The sequence below is a fragment of the Pleurodeles waltl genome, chromosome 8 (genome assembly GCF_031143425.1).
Source record: "Pleurodeles waltl isolate 20211129_DDA chromosome 8, aPleWal1.hap1.20221129, whole genome shotgun sequence".
Taxonomy (NCBI): Eukaryota; Metazoa; Chordata; class Amphibia; order Caudata; family Salamandridae; genus Pleurodeles; species Pleurodeles waltl.
In genome coordinates this window covers 120,426,020-120,449,128 of record NC_090447.1, presented here as the reverse complement: position 1 = coordinate 120,449,128, position 23,109 = coordinate 120,426,020, and the positions used below count along the sequence as shown (strand labels likewise).

The 23,109-nt window shown below is 45.4% G+C and overlaps 1 long non-coding RNA gene across 1 annotated transcript in view; it reads right to left on the bottom strand.

The window, feature by feature from the left end:
* LOC138249074 (uncharacterized) overlaps positions 1-23,109 on the bottom strand; it is a 79,700-nt gene that overhangs the window by 7,013 nt on the left and 49,578 nt on the right. The window contains exon 3 of the long non-coding RNA XR_011194697.1: positions 21,690-21,734. This is a non-coding gene — a long non-coding RNA (uncharacterized lncRNA). The remainder of the gene's footprint in view (positions 1-21,689; positions 21,735-23,109) is intronic.

The window sequence follows — 23,109 nt, the reverse complement described above, 5'->3', positions numbered from 1 at the left end:
GCAGTCGATGTGAATGCTACATTGATGGGGGTGAATGCGCAACAGCTGACACAGTGGTTCAACAGCTTGAATTCCACACAAAGTTCAGACAGTGGGAAAGGAGAAGATTACTTGAATAGGATGAGGCTGAACATGGAAGCACAAGAATTGGTGGAAGGGAATATGGGTGTGAACAGGTTAGAGTCCTACACAGAAGAGGAGCTGAGATATCTATGTCCAAAGATCACGAAAGAAGTGAACAAGGTACATAAAAGTTTGCAGGAAGTAGCGGACAGAAACGGGATTGATATAGGCAAGACGAAACACTTGAGCAGGAGCTATAGGTTGGATTTTGGGACCACGGATTTTGAACACATGAGGTCAGCAGGTATGAAGGCACACCTTAGAGAATTGTTACAGAGTGCACAAGTGTGGAGGTGCTTAGACAAGTGGGAAAGCAGGTGGGTAAAGAGGAAGGATAAGAGGAGGGACAGTGCTACAGAGCACAACGAGAAAAGACCGCAGAGCAGCGAGACAGTAACCATGTTACCAATGAGGGAGACAGCAGGTGGAAAATTAATACATGTACCATGGCACAGAAGCGACATTCAGTCATTTACGGATGATTTTCCCAAACTGAGAGAGAAGCCGATTGAATGGTATCAACAGACTGATAGGTTTGTGAAGCTTGCAAAATGTCTCTGGGAAGACCTGAACACTCTCTTTGATATCGTGGTTCCGGCAGATTTGTGGGAGGATTGCAAAAGAGCTGTAGGTTGGCCGACAAGTGAACCAGAGAGACAGGGAGACGGGTGCACCATCACCTATGGTGATGAGTTTGTACTATAAGGTGATTGAGCATTTGAAGACGAAGGTGGCCGCGAAAAATGTGGATTGGCAGAAGATTGATCGAACTGCCCAAGAGGCTAAAGAATCGATTCATAGTTACTATGAGAGGTTGTTGAAGGCGTTCAAGAATTACAGTGGCACGGAAACAATCGAGGCGAAAGATATGCTTCATTTTGTGTTCAGATTTGTGGAAGGGCTGAGACCAGAGATAAGTCAGATGATAAAGTCGCATTTGATTTGTTGGCAGTCTAAACCGATTGATGAGGTCTTGACTTATGCGAAATACTGTAGCGACGAAATTGAGGTGAAACAGAAAAAGCTGAAAGAGAAGGTGAGGATGATGCAACTTAAAGCAGCTCAGACAGGTCTGCAAGGTTTGCAAGGGATGCAAGGGTTCCAACAGCAGGTACCGCAACCGCAGCCGCAGTTGCAGGGAAACATGCCGTTTCAGCCACAGGCGAGAGGCAGAGGCAGAGGAGGTTTTGTGAATAATGGTCCGGATTTAAACACTGTTGTGACGGGTGTGCAGGCAATGAAGAAGGTGATGCCGTGTCACATGTGCGGAATTGTAGGTCATTGGAAACGCGAGTGCCCGATGGTGGTGCAGGAAGGTGCAGGTGCAGGTGTAGGTGTTGGTCAGCAAAACAATGATGTCAATGCATTTCAGACAATGAGGGGACCGAAAATGAGAGGTCCAAACCCAAATTTTCAGACCATAAATCAATTGCAGGGATTACAACCTATGCAGCCGCAGCAGATGCAGATGCCTCGTATGCAGATGACGCAAATGCAGCCGATGCAACAGCAGTTACCCATGGTACCTAATCAGCAAATGCAAATACCTTTGGCACCAATGAGTCAGCAGCAAGTGATGGTTCCTCCACAGGTCTCGGGTCAGGTAAGGAGTACAAATGGCACCGTACAACAGTTCCCATTACACAGTGAGAGTGGAATAAACAATGTATGGGAGAGTGAAAGCTCAGAAGAGGAAGGAGATTGTGTGCTTGCAGCATCCTTGGAAGTTGATCAAAAGGGTCCGTACGTAGAGGGAAGAGTAATGGGTCATCGTGTTTCATTCTTGGTGGACACGGGAGCCACACGTTCAACTGTTAAGAGTAGTGAAGTACCAAATTTGCCACTCTCAGGGAGGACAGTTCAAGTGGTGGGAGTAGCAAACAGGCACCTGACGAACCCAATAACAGATCCGGTACCAGTCAGCATCGGTAACTATCAAGGGGTGCATCAGTTTGTGATATGTGATTCAAGCCCAATAGCGCTGTTAGGGAGAGACCTATTGTGCAAGCTGGGATGTTCGATCATGTGTTCAAACGAAGGAATAACGATACAGACGAGCAGTGATGGGGAAGAAGAGGATAGTGTAGAGGGGGATGAAATGGAAACGGTGGATGAAGAGTATCCTCTGATTTGCCACAGAGAGTTCCCACTTAGTCAAAAGATTCATCGGCCTAAAGAGCGTCCGAACACAGGTAAATTGTTACTTCGGTTCGCTCTATCACTTGTAAAAACAAATTTTTCCAGCCCATAGTAGTGGGCCCCTCTTTTCATCCTCTTTTTATGGACAGGGTGTAGATTTTCTTTTCTCTTTGAAAGAGATGAACCAGATAAACAAGAAAAGGAAATACAATTGAGACGTAGAGTGAAAGTTAACTGAGGCCTCTTAAAATAACTGTTACATCTTACCAAAGGCTCTATTTTGGCCAAAGATATAAGAAAGAAATTCATATTTGCAGGCAGCATGTTCTGTGACAGCAGCTAGTTGCTCAGTGTCTGCCTTATCCCACCTGTCACGAGACCTCTGCGTTCGCTGTTAACCAGAGACGTGAGTTTTTTTGGCATGGTGCAGGAATGGCAGCCCAGGGCTCATGAGATTTGACACCGGATCAAATGTATCAAACTTTGGCTTCTTCGTTTGCAAGGAAGTTGCCATTGATCCCTGAAACCTCATTCAATGCTTTATGATTTGCCCTTTCTAAAATGGTGGTCGATCTACAGGATGTTTACTGAAGTTCCCAATTCAAGATGAAGAAGGACGTTTTCCAGTTATGTCAGACCCTATTGGAGTCACAAGTGAGGGTTGTCTCCCAGGAGAAGGGTGCATTGCAAAGCATTAGGGCCCTCATTCTGACCTTGGCGGGCGGCGGAGGCCGCCCGCCAAAGTCCCGCCGTCAGGTTACCGTTCCGCGGTCGAAAGACCGCGGCGGTAATTCTGACTTTCCCGCTGGGCTGGCGGGCGGTCGCCTTCAGACCGCCAGCCAGCCCAGCGGGAAAGAGGCTTCCACGATGAAGCCGGCTCGGAATCGAGCCGGCGAAGTGGAAGCTGTGCGACGGGTGCAGTTGCACCCGTCGCGTATTTCACTGTCTGCGCAGCAGACAGTGAAATACATGTAGGGGCCCTCTTACGGGGGCCCCTGCAATGCCCATGCCAGTGGCATGGGCACTGCAGGGGCCCCCAGGGGCCCCGCGACCCCCCCTACCGCCATCCGGATCTCGGCGGTCCGACCGCCGGGATCTGGATGGCGGTAGGGGGGGGCGGAATCCCCGCGGCGGTGCAGCAAGCTGCGCCGCCGCGGAGGATTCAATGGGGCCGCGGTACACTGGCGGGACCCCGCCAGTGGTGCCGGTCCGACCGCGGCTTTACCGCCGCGGTCGGAATCCCCATTGGAGCACCGCCGGCCTGTCGGCGGTGCTCCCGCGGTCCTCCGCCCTGGCGGTCAAAGACCGCCAGGGTCAGAATGACCACCTAGGTCTCTTATTTTTCTTTTCAATTTTTTGCTCCTTGCATTCATTTTTGCCCCGGATCTTTGATTCTCACAATTTTGCTTTCTAATCGGTTTTACTCTTCATTACTGATGTTTAACTTTAACCAAGACTTACAAAATTGCCAAGGTGATTTTTTCCTCTTTGTTTTTTATTTCCCTAAATGTGATACTCTTAAGCTATGGTGAAGAGCAGTCCCATCTTTGGGCAATCTAGGAGGGAACTCTTCAATACATCCAAGTGTCCATTCCTTGAAATAAACTAAGAGCTGAGCTGACCAGCACAAACTGGACCTGCCTGGACCCTCCTGCTGGCCTCTGCTGTAGTCGGACCTAACCTCTAAAAGGTGTCCCCAGGTCCTGGACAATTGGCCGGTGTTAGAATGTACTCCTCCAACAACCCTAAAACTGCAAGAACTGGACTCTAGTGAAGAACCATAGGTTCTGAGCTCTTCATGGTGAAAAAGACCAGTCTCCTAACAAATGTGAATATACTTCTCCAAGGCCAATGCAGTAACTGCTTCTGACTGTTAATCAGACCTGTCCAGATACAGACCACATTCCTTGCCACCTGCAGCTATTCACATCGAGAACAACTGCCCCACGTTTGCCACCAACGTGAAGTTCTGATCGCCCAACAGCTCTTTGGGACTTCAGTAACCTGCCATTTATGAGCCCCTCCCCGGATTCTGCCTGAAGTCCAACCTGCCAACAACTCTGTCTACAAAGCTTCTATCATGAAACAAGACCGAATAAGAAGGTACATTTTCCTCTGTGAGACAAACCTGGTCCCTGTATCCAATGCACTCTCCATTGCAGTCAGTCTTACCCTTTGACTTTGATCCAGTCCACCTGAACGAAATAACCATGATTGGTGCTTTTTCTACTGAAAACTTTAAAATTCATATCAATTGTTCTGATTTTGTTATTTTGTTTTACTTTTATTTATTAAAATATTCCATATTTATCTAAATTGGTTTGAGGTTGTGGTTGTGTTGTGTTTTCACGTTCGCGTACTGCATACACAATTTTCACGTTGCCTCTAAGTTAATTCTGGCTGTTTTGTGCCAAACTACAAGAGACTTAAGCACAGGTTTGCTCAGTGACTTTTGTGGGTCCAAGGAAAGGACTGTGACTATTCCTTGAGTGTGGCTCTCACCCCTCTTAACTAATAGCCCAATTTCTTACAGTATCATGTTCTTTCGGGAAATGGTAGGGTCATTTGGAGATTCAGAGGCTGCTGTTCATTGCAAAGTCTGTGGTTGACCTAAACGCTAAATTAACTGTTTTGTTTGTAACCAGCATAAATGAACTGAGTCCTTAATTACCTGCCTGTGACTTGCACACTAATTGACCTAACCCATTTTTATTTATATTTCTTGGCACAACAAATATAATACAAATAAGTCCTGTTCGATTTTAGTTTTTTGCAAAGTAAGAACAATTGTACTGTTACTTTTTAGTCCAGAAATATTTTCACATTCAGTGGATTCATTTGAAGGCTTCAATGCCAAACTAGAGATTATTGAGAAATCATCAACACTGTTGTGCTTTCTTGAGCCTGATAACTTTTAAGGATGAAATGCTTATCCATTCTGATAATTGTTAAGTCTTTCTACATATAGATGAGACGTACTGGTCCTCTTGACTGTGACAGGTGTCTCAGTTGCACTGAAAGCCCACTCAGAGGATACACTGGCTAAAAGCCTGCTGCGTTCTTGCAATGGCTCCATTTCCCATGGCTCTTTATATACGGAGATTTGTTTGGGTCATCCACTACTCTTGCAATGTCTTCTCGCTGGAAATGTGTCCTTATTATGACTAGCTCCTCAAAGCTATTTTTAGTGTACCAGAGTTGACTGTTCGATAGGAAAGCATTGGGATACAATATTAAATACTAATACTGTATCTGAGGAATGGGACTAGCTAGAATTTTGGAAAGTTACCTTTGCCATTCTTGAAGTCCCTGCAAGCTATTCTCTATTTTCCTCTTCCACTTCAGGCCAGCCAGTTATTACCATTTGAATAGGTATGAGTGAGGTATGAAGTTGTTCACATGAGCAAACAATAGACTTAAGGGGCAGAGATGACCCATTAGAAACTGACAAAATCTGCAAGGGGAAGGGAAAGTTCCTTTTTGACATAAAGTTATTGAGTCCTGCTTCAATGTTGCATCCTGCTTGGCAGCCCGGCTGGGGTTTTTCATGTGAACTTGGGGTGCGCTTCAAAGAGGCCTCCCCTGTTACAGGCAAATGTTAGCTGACACTTGGTCAACACCCTTCTTTTCTTCCCTCAGACAATCATGCTCCAATCACAGTGGACCTCTTTTTGACGCCACAGTTCCACAGCCTGTTGGACAGGTCTTCTGGGTTTCCATATAACATTTGAGGTGCACTTCACAGGCCAAAGACTGGAGGCCAAAACAGTTCTTGTGCATCACATGTCTAGCTGCTAAAACCTTAACTTTGTTGTACAAGACTTCTGTTTCTGAATGTGTTGTGGCTACAGGAACTGTTTAAAACTGAATTTTGGTGTTAGATGTGGAAAGACACTAGAATTACCATAGCACACAGTCCATGCACACTACCACCCTCAGAGCCCAAGCTTAGTGTGATGGAAGACATTGGGCATCTTGAAAATGGCCAAAGTAGGGAGGGGTAGCCCCAGGAATCTTTACTGTATTGGTTAGGGGCTCCTGAGGGGTCATTCCCACATACTTGCTCATGCCTGGCATAAATATAGCTTCTCCATGAACCTACATGAGACCTGTAGAAAAAGAGAACTGAACGTGTTGTCAGAGACCCTGAGTGCACCCTGGACGAGTGGACCTGTTCTCCCATTTAAACCTAGGACACAAAAGTGGGCTGCAATGGTCCAAAAGGCTGCGAGTCTCTATGTGCCTCACCTGAGATCCTGGGGGGCTTGAAAATGTACTCCTACAGTGGATTGAAGCTTAAAGGACAAAAAAATCAGATGGTAAAATCTTTGACCAGAATAACCCTGGTTAGTGTATCTGACATGCACTCCACTTCAGATTGCGGCTAAGTACTGTCCTACCTTGACCATTAATTATCATCAGCACACTGTGCTTAATGGTGCTATTGCTACTTACTTTTATTGTTTGGACTTTATTTCTGTTTTAGTTCTGCATAAATACTTTACACATTGCCTCTAAGTTAAACATGTCTGCCCTATGCTATAGCTACCAGGGGTTACGAATAGGTTAATTAACTGACTATGAGGATTCATCCTGACAAGGATTATTACTTGTGTTGGGTACCTACCCCCCTCAACTAATAACCTAATTGCTGACACTTCTCCATTGTCATAGTTGAAATTTGTGAATCCACAATCTCCTGCATCTATACACTAGAGATAAGTCCTGGAACTCCTGAATACCAGTTTCTCAGTGTATGAATTGACTAGATGATAGTTCCAGTGGTAGTTTTTTTTTTTAATGAACTTAGGCTTCATAGTGAATTGTATTTATTTTTTGTGATAATCTCACCAAAAGTGACTTCCTTGGAGGCAAGTTGCTTGGATGCTTTGGAAAATGGTTATTTCCCACTTTTCCTTGTTCTAAGCAGAGGTTGCTGATGGTGCTGAACACATAGAATAGCGGCAGCAAGGCTGTTTATCCTGACAATCACATCTTCTTCGTCATCATGATCTCCATCTAGCTGTTGGATTTCTTCTGTCTCAGCAGCACAAATGTTTCTTAAGTGCTCTTCCTATATTTCACTATGAGTGGATATTTGTTTTTATATCTGTAAGTGGATGCATCTTTCAGTGAGTCCGCAGTATCATGGCCTCCCTATGCCTTTTAGTGACACACTGGTTTGTGGTAAATGGCACAGTCAGCAAAGTGTTCCTTTTGCAACTAAACGACAAAGCAGTCCCAGACCATGTAGGAGAGCTTCCTTATAGCACCAGGAGAACATATGGTCGAGCTATACTGGGTGTACTTCCACTATATGCAGGCTGGTTCTAATGTGAGGGTTGCTAGCTCTGTTTTTGGAGTTTTGAAATGATGGAAGAAGGTGGTATTGGCATAGGAGCGGGATGGATAGAGATGATTATGGATTCCTCTGCGCCTCTCTTCATATGAAAAATGGCTGGTCCATCTTCCTCACTTGACAACAATGCTTTCTAGAACATTTCTTTTCCTGTATCTCTCATGAGATTGGGGGTCCACCCCACATCATCTTCATCGGAAGGTGGCTTGGAGAGCAAGGGAATTTGGCCTTTTTTTCCTGAAGGAGCATATGGTCAACATGATGTCTAAGATTGCAGAGCATGCGCAACATCCTATTGTGCTTTAAGCCCAGATAGTCAGGAAGATCAGGTGTAGCACACACGGATTCTGATTTAGTTTGCTGGGAAGATTCTTTTTGCTGGGTAGTACCATTTCAGATGTACTGGTCCCAGCCATAACTGCAGCTTCGGCTTTGGTGATGGGAGTGGTACTGTATGTTGATCTGGCAGCAATCCTACCTTCTCGCTTGCTAGAAAAGAATGTAGCAGCTTGGGGGGAAAGGAAGAGAGCTTGATGTGAATTTCTTTCAAATGCAACAAACTTTTTCTCTTAGCATGACAATTTCTTCAGTACTGAAAACTGCCTTGTAGTAACTATTGAGACAATGTCTGATCTAAAACTGCTACAGCACCCAGAGTGGCCTACGGTAAAGGGAAAGAGATAATATATATTGGTGTCCTTCTATAGGCGAGTGGGACATTTATGAGAGCTTGGGAGAGGATGACAAAAATCAATTCAATTAATTAAAAAATAACTTTGGCCCATTAGGCCCAATCATCATGGCAGACAATATTGAAAGAAACCTATAAAATGAGAAATATTATGAGGTGTCCCTCCAGGGTCCATGGAATGCCTATACGAGCATGGGAAACAACAACAGTGGCCTACAGAACTCAACCAGCCCACTGCCACAATAAGAGCAACTACATAATAAAAAGAATGAACAATAATATCTATGCGCTTCTAAAGGGCCACAACATACAATTACCCCTGCAGAAAGATTTTAAAGTATCAGAAAATAGTAAATAATCAACCATCAGATGCATACTCTGGTTTCACAGAATGTAGCAGTGCTGTCACAATACGATGGATGAACACGTGACTTTGCATACAAGGAAAGGCCATGGAGACTTAACACACAAATACATGCACAGATACACTTTTTTCCACAAAATCGTGGACGAGCACATGTCAAGCAAGGAGGAAGCATGGACAACTAATGGGAAATGCCTGCCTGACATGGAGTCCTCCCTCTCTCTCCACCCCTAATTAGAACATGAAGAACTGCAGGGCACTGATCACACAAATGTATAACAAACATGTGCATAGGCCCATAAACCACCAGTAAAACTGCAGCAAGTTTGTAAAATATCAAAGAAAAATAAAAAAATGATAATATCTCTATGGGCCGTACAAGAATCCTTTAAAACATCTAGGGCAGCATATCAACATAAAACTCACAAGAAATAATAAAATAAGGTGTAAAGATTTCTCAAAGACAAACAGCCCGCAGCAACAACTACCTTAGCCAAAATGTCAAAATGTTGAAGGAAATAGACATTGATCAATCATCTGATATGCACACTCCCACAAACAGACACAAAATGGTGGAGAAGAAGGCGGTGACTAATGAAAAATGACTGGCTGCCTCGGTCGGATCCCCCAACTCAGCCACCAAGATGGACATGCAGACAAAATACCCATAATCAGTCATGAATTCAAGACCATTCACAAGTCTCTAAAGTATTTCTAGCACAGCAACAATGAGAATGTGAAACATCCAGTACACTTACTTGAAAAACATCAGGAGACTAGGCTCACAACAGCAAACATCAGTAAAATAATGAATCTGGACAACAAATCTCCACCACCCCCAAAAGGTCCACATAACCCCCACACTCATTGCCCCTTACTCCTCACATCAGCCTTCCCTTTATCCCTCAGTGCAGGATTGAAGCCCTCCGAGAAAAAATTACATTAATACCAAAAGAGGGAAAAATGATTGCACCTTTACTTACTTCAACACATTCAAAACAGGCAGCAAGGCTAATTCTTGGGATCATTTGACAGGATGACTCCCGCTCTTCAATCTCTACATAGGCTACTTATACAAGAAAGAAGTATTGTGAATGGACATTACATGTGCCACAAATCTATCAACACAAAATCACCTACTTAAATGACTTCTGTGGTCCTGAGATGCACTCTAGCCGTTCCAACACAGACAATGTACTTTAATTCAAAGGCTAGAACTGGAGGTAAAGGATTCTCAATACAAAAGTCCAGAGCATGAAACAACTTAGCTACACAACTACTCATAATGCCATGCCTAGATACCTTCTGCAAACACCTAAAAACCCTATTCCTGGCTTTTGGCCAGAGTTTCAGATGTAACTATTCCAGTGGAAAAGGCCTGTCCCAGTCGGTCCAGTCGATTGTTGAAAGGAGCCAGAGAAGGAGGAGGAAGCTGAATGAAGGAGAAAAGGCAATCAAGTCTTACCCCTGGGCTGCAATAAAAAAAACAGACCTCAGGACCCAAGAGATGGAGTATGTGAGGCAATGATGATGAAGTTGGCCACTATTCCTGTGTGAGTGTCATCTGCTTGTTTAACTAAGGCTTCAGGGGTGCTTTTTTTAAAAGAGACCTCTGATGCATGACATCTTTTTGGTTCTCAAATGACTCCTTAGTTATGAAGAAATCTCCCAGTAGACTCAGCCTCCTACCGTGCAAGTTGTGGTTATTTTGTGACTAATACTGAAACCTCCCTTGAAAGGCATCCTAGATGCTGCAAGACAGGTCATCAAAAACTTAAAGATATTCAATAACATCACCTCTTGATCAGTGGCAGCTCCTCTTAATGAGCGCAGGGGCTAAGCCGCCATTGGTTTCTGGTTTGTTTGTTTTTATTATACCAAAAGTGAATAATATCCTTTTATTCACGCTTGGTATCACAAAAATGCAGACCTCCTTTAGTCTGGCAACAATCTCTTTCTGATAGCTGGAGCAGGAGCACGAAGACTCCTGCACAGGGTTGTTTTAGACTGGGAAGTATTTTTCCTGTGTAGAGAAAGAAAACAAAATACAAAATTAAGCAATAGCATTTCACTATTCGTACCCATCGAATATGTGTTATACACACACACATGCATGCCTCCGCATGGGTGCCACTGCAAACAGGATTTCACAAACTTTTTATAGAAGTATTCCTGATAAACGCCGACTATTTCACTTTTCTAGGGGTGCCCCTAGGAAACTTTGCCGCTTTTAGAAAACCACAAACCTGGACACGAGCTATTTTTGGGTCCCCAGTCCTTTCTGTTCTTTTTTTAATTTTCTTCTCAAGTTGCTTTGTTTTCCTATTCTTTTGTTCAAACAGTGCATTCTGTTGAATTTTAAATGTGATAATTACGCCTGGTGTTTTCCTCTCAGCACGATTCAATTACAGTCTTTCACTTAGCGGTTTGCGCCTTTGTTTTCTTTCCAGCTTTTCACACTGCAGCAATCTGCTAATTAGTTGTTAATCCTGAATGGATTATTCTCTACTGAATTAGGTTTATTGATCGTAGAAAAAAAACAACAGTAAACATTCACATAGTGAGAATTCGGTTTCTAACCCAGAATGCAACGATTGGATCATTGTATCATTTATGCAAATAAAAGGCCTGCCTCCGCCTATCTGGTTAATCAGTCGCACCTGCACGTGGCAGTACAGAATGTTGCTGCGTGTCCCACATTCGTTACAAACCACAAAGGCCCAGATCTAGGAGGGCCTAGCGCTTCGTTGCGCGACATTAGCGTCATTTTTTAAGACGCTAATGTGGCCTAACGAGGCCAAATTCTCCGAGCCATAATGTATGTCCCCTGTCAGGGGACCGCAAAAATGGCACAGTGGAATCTTAGAGATTCCATTGCTCAATTTTTTTGTGGCTAATATACACAAAGCAGGCATTAAAAGGGGCATACAATTATTTTCAAGGGGCCCCTATGTACTTCGTAGGATTAGGGCCAAACTTTTGGTGCTAGGCCTGCACAGTACATCAATTGCGTCAGAACTTTCGACGCTATTGCCCCTACCCTATGTCATGGTGTGCCGTATATTAAATATGGCGCACACATGGTGGAAATAGGGGGGCTCTAAGGGGCGCAAGAAAAGTGGTGCTGCATTAGATGCGTCAACACTTTTCTTAATTTTGTCCCAAAGTTTTGTGCCAAGATTTAAATAACTGCTGATTTGTATAGTGCCATAAAACACATGCCCCATATGACAGGAACCTATTTGTAAGAGAAAAAGAAATGTTTAGTAACTTTTAGGTTACTGATGCATGAGAGGATGTTGCAAAAATGTACCCTGGAGAACATGACCTTTTCCATGCACCTGTGTGTGCGCTGTACTAGTATCAAAGGAAATCTAAAATACACAAGTCAGAATCTATTGTGTTTTGGTATACTGGTATCTATAAAGCTGCGGAATTGTACCCTACCCTAGACTTTCCTTTTTCAAACCATAGTTTGTAGGTGTGAGTTCTCCTAAACCAAGCCTGTGATCCCCAGATGGCACCGGTGCTGCAAAACAATACAGAGAGATGGGGACAAGGTATTCTCATTCCTTGAGTCATGTAGGCACAATACCAAGGTATTCATAAACATTTACAGCACCTTTGATATTTATGTGACATTTACATTTCACACTTCCAAACTTATGACTCAGGCAGCCAGGTGGAAGGGGGCTGAAAGTGTGAAGAAGAGCTTGCGGTGCTCCAGGTTTCAAAATGATGATCTTTTATGAAAATGAAAAAAAATGATAAAAGTGAAATTGCATATTTAGTCTTTCCCTACATAGAGTGTGATTACAAGTTGGGCAGTTAGTTCCGTCCCCTGCGTAAATCCCTGTTAAGCTGGGACGTAATTACGAGTTTTAATTATCGGATGCGCTAAATAACCTAACCCAACATTTCTTAAATTTCGGCAGGGCATATTTGCCAAAATTGATCAAGCGAAAACACATGGTATTTCCCCACCATGCAAATTTTGATGCATTAAACACAAAAATCTGCATGCTATCCCCCATAAACCCATAATAGGTGTTATCGCACCCTATAAATAACACACCCCATGGTATTGTTATTAAACAAGAGCGATAAATAACGCCTCAACTTGCAATCAGACCCAGCGGGCTAATGCTCATAAAGGTACACCAGGGGTGTTTACAAAAATGTAAGGCCCTGATTATAAGTTTAGGTGCTATTTAGCGCACCCGATAAATAGTGATAACAAGGGGTACGTTATTCATGGGGTGCAATAAATAGCTCCTTTTACAAGCTTGTGGGGAATAACATGCAGATTTTAGTGTTTAGTGTACCAAAACCTTACACATTTCTGCTTTTCAAAAATTGTCGAAAGTTATCGAAAAATGAAGTATTTAAAGTATCCAATAATTATCAGATGCGTTAAATATGTTTTACCTTATAATTCTGATCCATGCATAAACAGGGGTTTACGCACAGGTTGGAATTAACCCACCCTCTAGTAATTAGGCCTTAAGTTTCCTTGTTTACATACCACATTGCCATGTCCTCTGTGCACTTGGAAAGAAAGATACTGAAGAAGATGTATTAATAATCAACCAGACAATTAACTAGTTAACTGGTTGCTGGTTGGAATCTAAAGGTAAAGTGAAAGGTGGCACAGCCTTGGGAGGACAAGACATCGAGGTTTGGTCATTGCCATTTAATGACTGGTCATAGGAGCCTGACCAAATATTGTTGCTTCAAACAGGATAACTTTTATGGCTTTTTACCTGAACAGTTACATTGGTGTGTATGTTTCCTTACTGCTATCAACATCAAAAGTGTGAGAAGAAAAAGAGCTCACTCCAACTCCCCTAAATGCACCAGTGATTGTTTGTGTACTTAAGGGAGGTGTTTGTTTCTTGTACATTCTTGGGTGCTCCATTTTATTGTCTGCATATCAGTGTTCTCTGATACCAGGTCTATGGGTACCCTGAAAGAGTTTAAAATATCTTATCAAAACAAGACAAAGAGAAGGAGATTAATAAGATAAGAGACAAACTTTCTTCAGTACTTTTGTTATAGTTGTTGGGTGAGGTGCACAGTGACAGAAGGTAAATTTAGGGGGGAGGGGAGGAGGGACACACATGCACACTCACACTCATTCATTCATTTACACACACACATGAGCGCACACACATGCACGCGCACACACATCCACACATCCATTCACAGCACTCATTATCAAATATTGCAAACACACACGCGTGCATGCACCAAACATTCATTTTAAAATACACACACACTTACCTTCAGCTCTGCCTCGGAGGTCCCAGTGAGGGAAGGCAGCAGTCCCAACTTTGTCACAGAGTGGGATGGGGTCATTGAGACTTCTGACCCCACCCCACTCTGTGACGAGGTGTCACTGATTGACACTCGCCCTGGGCACTTCAGGGTTTAAACCTGAAGCGCCCAGGTCGGAGTTAATGGGTGATGCTTCCCCTCGTCATCGACGGGGAGGGCCTCGAGGCACCTTTGCTGAGCTGAGGAGGTCACGCCCATAGGAGCAGTCACCTCTTCAGCCCAGCATAGTTCAGGTCAGGCAGCACGGAGCCTGCACAAATCGCGCATGTCTAGCTCCTGGCTGCCTGATTTGAAGACGAAGAGTGTCTGTCAGGCTGACTTTGCTCAGCCTGACAGAGACTCTTCTTGAGGGGCAAAAGGTGATGGGGGTGGCCCTCCGCCCCAATGGACGGCTGCGGCTGGAGGTGCAGGATATATGTATGAGTCATTCTGGTGCGCACTATATTTATTTTCTGCACAGTTGTGTGAAATAGACTAGCAAATATTCCTCCTCTATTAATTCTCTGGTTGCAGATCACCCCCTCTTCCCGTTTACATCGTTGATGTGCTCCCACACGCCGAAACAGATGTCCTTCTGCCACGCCATCAATTTACCTTTTAAAGGAATAAACTCCTTACTTTCCAGGATGACCTCTAAATAGTAACACCCACACTAGTGATATGTTCCACTTTATCTACCTTCCAGTGGGAGACACACATCCTTTATTCTCTTTCTTCTGACTTCTTGAGGTAGCAGGTATGAGTATGTGCTTCTGGAAAGTTTACCATTGCACCCCCTTGTCTTCCTGGTACGTTCAATGTCAAGGCTGAGTATTCTCTAGAGTAGTGGTTCCCAACCTTTTGACTTTTAACCTTCTGTGGGCCCCCATTTTATCATTACTGGAACCATTGTCTCCTGCATGCCTCCTGGGCAGGGACTCATCAGTCTCCTGGGCGAAGTTTACCTTATACCCAATAATCACTCCAGGCTCACCCGGGGGATTGGGTTCATAGGGATATAGGATACAACTTCCTTTTAACATTAGGAGGGGAACTTGCGAGTTACACTGATGAGGTTTTGGGAGACATGTACATAGGATCCTTTGAGCCTTCTGCTACCCCTAGGGCAAGGGGTGTGCATACGTACACTACCTGCTGGACTTTTAGTCAGGTGATAAACACGCTACAGAATGAACATATCTGCAGCCCATGTTCTCGGGGCTCTTAATGGAGTCCAGTATGCAGTGACATTGATATGGTATATTTGATTTTCAATACCCTACCCAGCCTGCTTGCCTCCTATAGACGATCTCTGACAGCTTGGAGGGATTTATCATCAAGTTATTGGTTCAGGCAGATTTTTTAGGTATTAGGTAGGTTTCATCCTGCTCATACACGGCCTATGTTCAAATAAGAGCTACTTGGTACCATTTGCCTTACTAGCTCTACTGCTCGATGCAGGGAAATGGGGAGTGCTCAGACATGGTCTTGTGTCAGCCATCTTAAAGCAAGTTGAGACACCAATCTGTACATATAAAACACAAAAGAAACTCTCCCACAAGTAATTTCCAAAATTAACTTTGAACAAAATCTCTACTAACCTTACACATATCTGTATCAAATTTCAGTAAACAAGTATTTGAAGAAATTTCAATGTCAGTTCAAAAAGGAGCTGTGACCGAGTTGGTCAGTGTCAACACAAATGCAGTGAGATATGAGTTCAGGTGAATTTTATTGATATAGTTCTTGCTGACGTGAAATGACCTTTGCACAAGTTCTGCTGTTCAGTCTTTGTCTGTCCTTTGTGGGATTTTAAGTCTCCTTTTCTTTGTCTCCTACTTCCAGGCTCCCAGGAGGGGCCTGTGGGAAAGAACAAGATAAAGCAACGGTAAGTTCCTTTTCTTTCGTTCTTATCCTTTGTTTTACTACTTCTTCCTATGCTCTGTCTTGGTAGTCTTATGTTTTTCCTCTCCTTTGTTTTCTCAATTCCTGTCCTTTTCTCTATTAACTACACACTCCTTAAAGCTCATTCGTCATTGCCTCCTGTTTTATCTTTTCTCCTGTTTTCTTTTTCCTGTTGGTCTATCCTCTTTTCCTTCTCGTAGCCTTCTTTTGAGGTTTTCCTTCCTCTTTCTTCTTTTCGTTTCTTGCCCCTCTCTCGCGTTCTCGTTCTCTCTGTCTCTCTGTCTTTCTCTCTCTGCCCCTTTTCTTGTAGCGTTCTTTATTTCCTGTCTGTTTCCTATTTCTTGGCTTCTCTTTTCCCTTCTCCTGTTATCTCTGGTCTCTTGTATGGGTTTCTTTCGTATTTTCTCTCCTTCTATCTCTCTCTCTCTCTCTCTGTCCTTCCTGCTCCCCTTTTTGTTTTGTCCCACTCCTCCTCGCAGTCCTCCCCGGTCCCCTTCTGGTATTCGTCTCCCTCGTCCTCCCAGTCCCCCCCTTTTTTCTTTAATCTTTCCCTTAACCCGTTCCAGAACGCACCTGGCGTTGCCACGCTTCTCCTGAAGCGTGGCTGGAGTCTTCGCCGTACGCCTCCTGCGCCGCTATCAGGGCTCCGGTCGCGTCCTCGCCTTCACCTGTCTCTTGGGGCTGCGTCAGATGTCTTTTCTTCGGTTCGTCGTCTCCTTCTGAAAATTCTGCATCTTCCGTGTTCTCCTCGTCATCCGTGCTCTCCACTTGCTCCGCGTTCTCCACTTCTTTTTCGCGCCATCCTTGGTCGGCGTTTTTCAACCTCGGAACTCCAGGCCACGCCCCCTTTAATCCCAGAAGCAAACACGGATTGGCTCCTCCGTCCTGTAGTTCCGGGTCCTCTACGGCAGTGTCAGCACATGCTGTCTCCACATACGGGACGGCACTGCTCGGCCCGTCACAGTCACTCCCCCTAGCGAGCGGCTGATAGAGACGCTCAGAACCCGGATACCGGGACAAGTAATCAGCATTTGTCATGAGGGCCCCAGGTGAATGATGAATCTGAAATGAAAAGGGGTGGAGTGAGAGAAACCATCGTAGTACGCGGGCATTGGTGTCTTTGTGTTGGGCAAGCCAGGTTAATGGAGCATGGTCTGTCACTAGCGTGAAAGTTTGTCCTGCCAAATAGTATCGTACGGATTCCAGTGCCCATTTGATTGCTAAACATTATTTTTCCAGGGCGGGGTATTGTTGTTCCCGAGGAGGAAGTTTGCGACTAATATAAACAATGGGATGCAAGACCCCATCCTCTTTCTCTTGTGAGAGCACCGCTCCTAGTCCCTCATCCGAGGCGTCGGTCTGTACTACAAGTGGTTTGGCGAAGTCAGGACAACAGAGAATTGGTCCGTAAGTTAGGTAATGTTTCAATGTCTCAAAACTCTTAACTGCAGCAGCAGGTAGGGTAGGTAATTTATTAGGACATGTGTTCTTCAATAAATCCGTAAGGGGCCCCAGCTATGGTGGAAAATTGTGGTATAAACCTACGATAGTATGCAACAAAGCCTAAAAAGGCCTGCACATCCTTCTTTGTGCGAGAATGGGGTGTTTGGGTGATTGCCTGGATTTTTTCTATCTGCGGTTTTACTTGCCCCTCTCCTTGTACATAACCCAAGTACTTGATGACGGTGTGGCCTAGTTTACATTTCTCGGGATTAGCTGTGATATTAGCTTCCCTCAGGGCTTGTAATATGTGATGCAGGTGAATGTAGGAGGCTGGACGGGCTTGTAGTGAGTACCAAGGGGTACTTACACCTTGCACCAGGCCCAGGTATCTCTTATTAGTGTATAGGGTGTCTAGCAGCTTAGGCTGATAGATAATGGTAGCTTAGCAGAGCAGCTTAGGCTGAACTAGGAGACGAGTAAAGCTCCTACAGTACCACTAGTGTCACCTGCACAATATCATAAGAAAACACAATACACAGATATACTAAAAATAAAGGTACTTTATTTTTATGACAATATGCCAAAAGTATCTCAGTGAGTACCCTCAGTATGAGGATAGCAAATATACATAAGATATATGTACACAATACCAAAATATGCAGTAATAGTATTAGAAAACAGTGCAAACAATGTATAGTTACAATAGGATGCAATGGGGACACATAGGGATAGGGGCAACACAAACCATATACTCCAAAAGTGGAATGCGAACCACGAATGGACCCCAAACCTATGTGACCTTATAGAGGGTCGCTGAGACTGTAAGAAAACAGTTAGGGTTAGAAAAATAGCCCACCCCAAGACCCTGAAAAGTGAGTGCAAAGTGCACTAAAGTTCCCCAAAGGACATAGAAGTCGTGATAGGGGAATTCTGCAGGAAAGACACAAACCAGCAATGCAACAACGATGGATTTCCAGTCGAGGGTACCTGTGGAACAAGGGGACCAAGTCCAAAAGTCACAAGCAAGTCGGAGATGGGCAGATGCCCAGGAAATGCCAGCTGTGGGTGCAAAGAAGCTGCTACTGGACAGTAGAAGCTGAGGTTTCTGCAGGAACGACAAGGGCTAGAGACTTCCCCTTTAGAGGATGCATCCCCCACGCCGTGGAGAGTTGTACAGAAGTGTTTTCCTGAAGAAAGACCGCCAACAAGCCTTGCCAGCTGCAAGTCGTGCAGTTCGCGTTTTTGGATGCTGCTGTGGCCCAGGAGGGACCAGGATGTCGCCAATTGCGTCTGGGGACAGAGGAGGCGTCGAGCAAGACAAAGAGCCCTCTCAGAAGCAGGCAGCACCCGCAGAAGTGCTGGAACAGGCACTACGAAGAGGAGTGAAACAGTGCTCACCCGAAGTTGCACAAAGGAGTCCCACGTCGCCGGAGGACAACTTAGAAAGTTGTGCAATGCAGGTTAGAGTGCCGTGGACCCACGCTTGGCTGTGCACAAAGGATTTCCGCCGGAAGTACACAGAGGACGGAGTAGCTGCAAAAGTCGCGGTTCCCAGCAATGCAGTCTGGCGTGGGGAGGCAAGGACTTACCTCCACCAAACTTGGACTGAAGAGTCACTGGACTGTGTGAGTCACTTGGACAGAGTTGCTGGATTCAAGGGACCTCGCTCGTCGTGCTGAGAGGAGACCCAGGGTACCGGTGATGCAGTTCTTTGATGCCTGCGGTAGCAGGGGGAAGATTTAGTCGACCCACGGGAGATTTCTTCAGAGCTTCTAGTGCAGAGAGGAGGCAGACTACCCCCACAGCATGCACCACTAGGAAAACAGTCGAGAAGGCGGCAGGATCAGCGTTACAGAGTTGCAGTAGTCGTCTTCGCTACTTTGTTGCAGTTTTGCAGGCTTCCAGCGCAGTCAGCAGTCGATTCCTTGGCAGAAGGTGAAGAGAGAGATGCAGAGGAACTCTGATGAGCTCTTGCATTCGTTATCTAAGGAAATCCCCAAAGCAGAGACCCTAAATAGCCAGAAAAAGAGGGTTTGGCTACTTAGGAGAGAAGAAAGGCTAGCAACACCTGAAGGAGTCTATCAGAAGGAGTCTCTGATGTCACCTGCTGGCCCTGGCCACTCAGAGCAGTCCAGTGTGCCAGCAGCACCTCTGTTTCCAAGATGGCAGAGGTCTGGAGCACACTGGAGGAGCTCTGGGCACCTCCCAGGGGAGGTGCAGGTCAGGGGAGTGGTCACTCCCCTTTCCTTTGTCCAGTTTCGCGCCAGAGCAGGGCTGAGGGGTCCCTGAACCGGTGTAGACTGGCTTATGCAGAAATGGGCACCATCTGTGCCCATGAAAACATTTCCAGAGGCTGGGGGAGGCTACTCCTCCCCAGCCCTGACACCTTTTTCCAAAGGGAGAGGGTGTAACACCCTCTCTGTGAGGAAGTCCTTTGTTCTGCCATCCTGGGCCAAGCCTGGCTGGACCCCAGGAGGGCAGAAACCTGTCTGAGGGGTTGGCAGCAGCAGCAGCTGTAGTGAAACCCCGGGAAAGGTAGTTTGGCAGTACCCAGGTCTGAGCTACAGACCTGTGGGATCATGGGATTGTGCCAACAATGCCAGGATGGCATAGAGGGGGCAATTCCATGATCATAGACATGTTACATGGCCATATTCGGAGTTACCATTGTGAAGCTACACATAGGTATTGACCTATGTGTAGTGCACACGTGTAATGGTGTCCCCGCACTCACAAAGTCCGGGGAATTTGCCCTGAACAATGTGGGGGCACCTTGGCTAGTGCCAGGGTGCCCACACACTAAGTAACTTTGCACCTAACCTTTACCAGGTAAAGGTTAGACATATAGGTGACTTATAAGTTACTTAAGTGCAGTGGTAAATGGCTGTGAAATAACGTTATTTCACTCAGGCTGCAGTGGCAGGCCTGTGTAAGAATTGTCAGAGCTCCCTATGGGTGGCAAAAGAAATGCTGCAGCCCATAGGGATCTCCTGGAACCCCAATACCCTGGGTACCTCAGTACCATATACTAGGGAATTATAAGGGTGTTCCAGTATGCCAATGTAAATTGGTGAAGTTGGTCACTAGCCTGTTAGTGACAATTTGAAAGAAATGAGAGAGCATAACCACTGAGGTTCTGGTTAGCAGAGCCTCAATGAAACAGTTAGGCACCACACAGGGAACACATACATATAGGTCACAAACTTATGAGCACTGGGGTCCTGGCTAGCAGGGTCCCAGTGACACATAACAAACATACTAAAAACATAGGGTTTTCACTATGAGCACTGGGCCCTGGCTAGCAGGATCCCAGTGAGACAGTGAAAACACCCTGACATACACTCACAAACAGGCCAAAAGTGGGGGTAACAAGGCTAGAAAGAGGCTACTTTCTCACACAGGTGTTCTAGATGTTCCTCCCAATTGGCGCTATAGACTAATGTATCATTGTGACGCTCCGGTTGGAGACGGCCCGTACACAATTGTGACTGGTGCTGACACTGCCCCAGGTACTCCAGAACGACCTGGGGCTGGAGCCAATCAGGAACCGGCACAACCGGTGACGTGGAGGAGCCGAGGCGGAAGCAGGAGATCGGGAGCGTTGAAAACGCCGATGTCCATGGAGGACAGGAGAGGCGGCAAGGAGGAGGAGGAAGATGAAGTTGTCGAGGAGCCGTGCCTGTCTTGGAAGACCGAAGAAGACAAGGAGGTCGCAGCAGAAGAGCGGAGCACCGAGGCGGCTCCGGGAGGCCGAGCCAAGGATTCCGCCACGCTTCTGGAGAAGCTTGGCACTACCAGGTGTGTGTCCCCGCCCCATTAAAACCCCAGGGGTACAGGAAGACGGGAGGAACGGGAGCGCAATACAAGGGGAAGTGGGAGGTGGGGAAGGAAAACTACATCAAAGTTGAGGGAAACCGGGCACCTCACGAGCATGTCTGCACTATAAAGGCACAGCGGTAGAACAGCACTGAAAGCCTTACAAAGCTAATGAAGGGACATCCTTGACAGAAAGGGTGTGTACTAGGAAATCACGAAAGGAACAAAAAGAGAAGGGGAGGGCGCAGAAAGAAGAAGACCCTCATAAGAAAGGGCAGCAGAACAATCAGAGAAAGCCACCAGCAGAAAGGGAGGAACCATAGATAAGAAGCAGGAACAGAAGGAAAAAAAACAGACACTGAGTCCTAGAAAGGACAGAGAGAAAAGAGAGAGAAAGAAAAGAAGCTAGTAATAACCGATACCGAGAAAAGGAAGAAGACAGAGAGCAAGACGTGCATGAGACAGAGGAGTAAGGAAAAGAAGAGATAGAAAAGGATAAGAGACAGGTAAAGAAAAAAAAGAGAACCACTTACTGATACTGTTCTTGTTCTTCTTCCCGCATGTGCTTCCTGGGAGCTCTGAAAGAGAAGAAAAACAACAAAGACATAAGGATCCAGGGACAAGAGACTGAAGGCGCCCAAGGAAAACGCTACAAGAAATTCAGAGAAAAGCATAATTATTCCATCACTATTTTTCTTCAAGAAATCACAATCGAACGATACTCCCCGACCTCGTGTTGTTCTTTAAACCAACCTGGTACAATCATCTAGATATGCTGCAGCATACTGGTGATGTGGTCTGAGTATCTTGTCGATCAGTCATTGGAAAGTGGCAGGAGCTCCATGGAGCCCAAACGGGAGAACCATGAAGTGATATAGGCCCGAGGGTGTAGCAAATGCGTTTTCTTCCTTATCTTCCGGGCGTAACGGAATCTGCCAATACCCCTTTGTTAAGTCCAGGGTGGACATATATCAGGCTTGGCCTAACTGATCTAGGAGTTTGTTCTATGCGTGGCATTGGGTAAGAGTAAAACTGTGATAAGGCGTTGACTCGTCTGAAGTCGACACAGAATCAGGTGCTTCCATCGGGCTTTGGTACTAATACTACCGGGGAACACCAACGGCTGGTAGATGGTTCAATGATACTAGCTTGTAACATAGCTTCGACTTCTTGCTCTATAACCTGTTGTCTGGTCTCAGGGATGCAGTACGGTCGTTGTCTGGATACCGTGTTTGAGTTGGTGTGAATGGAGTGTTGGACCAATGACGTCTGTCCTGGAGTTTTGGAAAAGACGTCTAGATTAGCACTGACAAGTGTTGTAAGCTGTTTAAGTTTAGCCTCAGAGAGAGAGACATTTAACTGAGGGTTAGGACTGTTCGTTTGTAACCTAAAAGGGAGGGGGTGGAGGGGTATGTCTTCCTCAGACTCTTTTCCAATGTATAGTGTGGGGTGTTCGTCTGCGGATTCCCACCACTTCTTCAGAAGATTAATATGATATATTTGTTCTCAGCCGGTCCCCGGGGGTATTGCGATTTTATGGGTTGTGGGATTAATTTGTTTTATTACTTCACTAGGTCCCTGCCATCGGGCCAGTAATTTGTTGTCACAGGTCGGCAACAATACTAATGCCTTTTCACCTACCCTCAAACTTCGTACAGAGATTTTGGTGTCATATAATCGTTTCTGTTTATTTTGGGCCTCTCTTAACGCAGTGTGGGTTTCCTCCCATACTGTCTGTAGGTTTTCCCTTAACTCTCTCGTGTAAGTAAGGATATCTTTGACCTCATCCTCCGTTTCCTCCCATTGCTCTGCCAACATTTCTAATAGTGTACGGGGTTGTCTCCCAAACAATAACTCAAACGGGCTATGTCCTGTGGAGGCCTGGACATGTTTTTGTATGGTATAAAGAACCAGCGGTAGCTTCTTCTCCCAGTCTTTGCCTGCTTCCGAAAT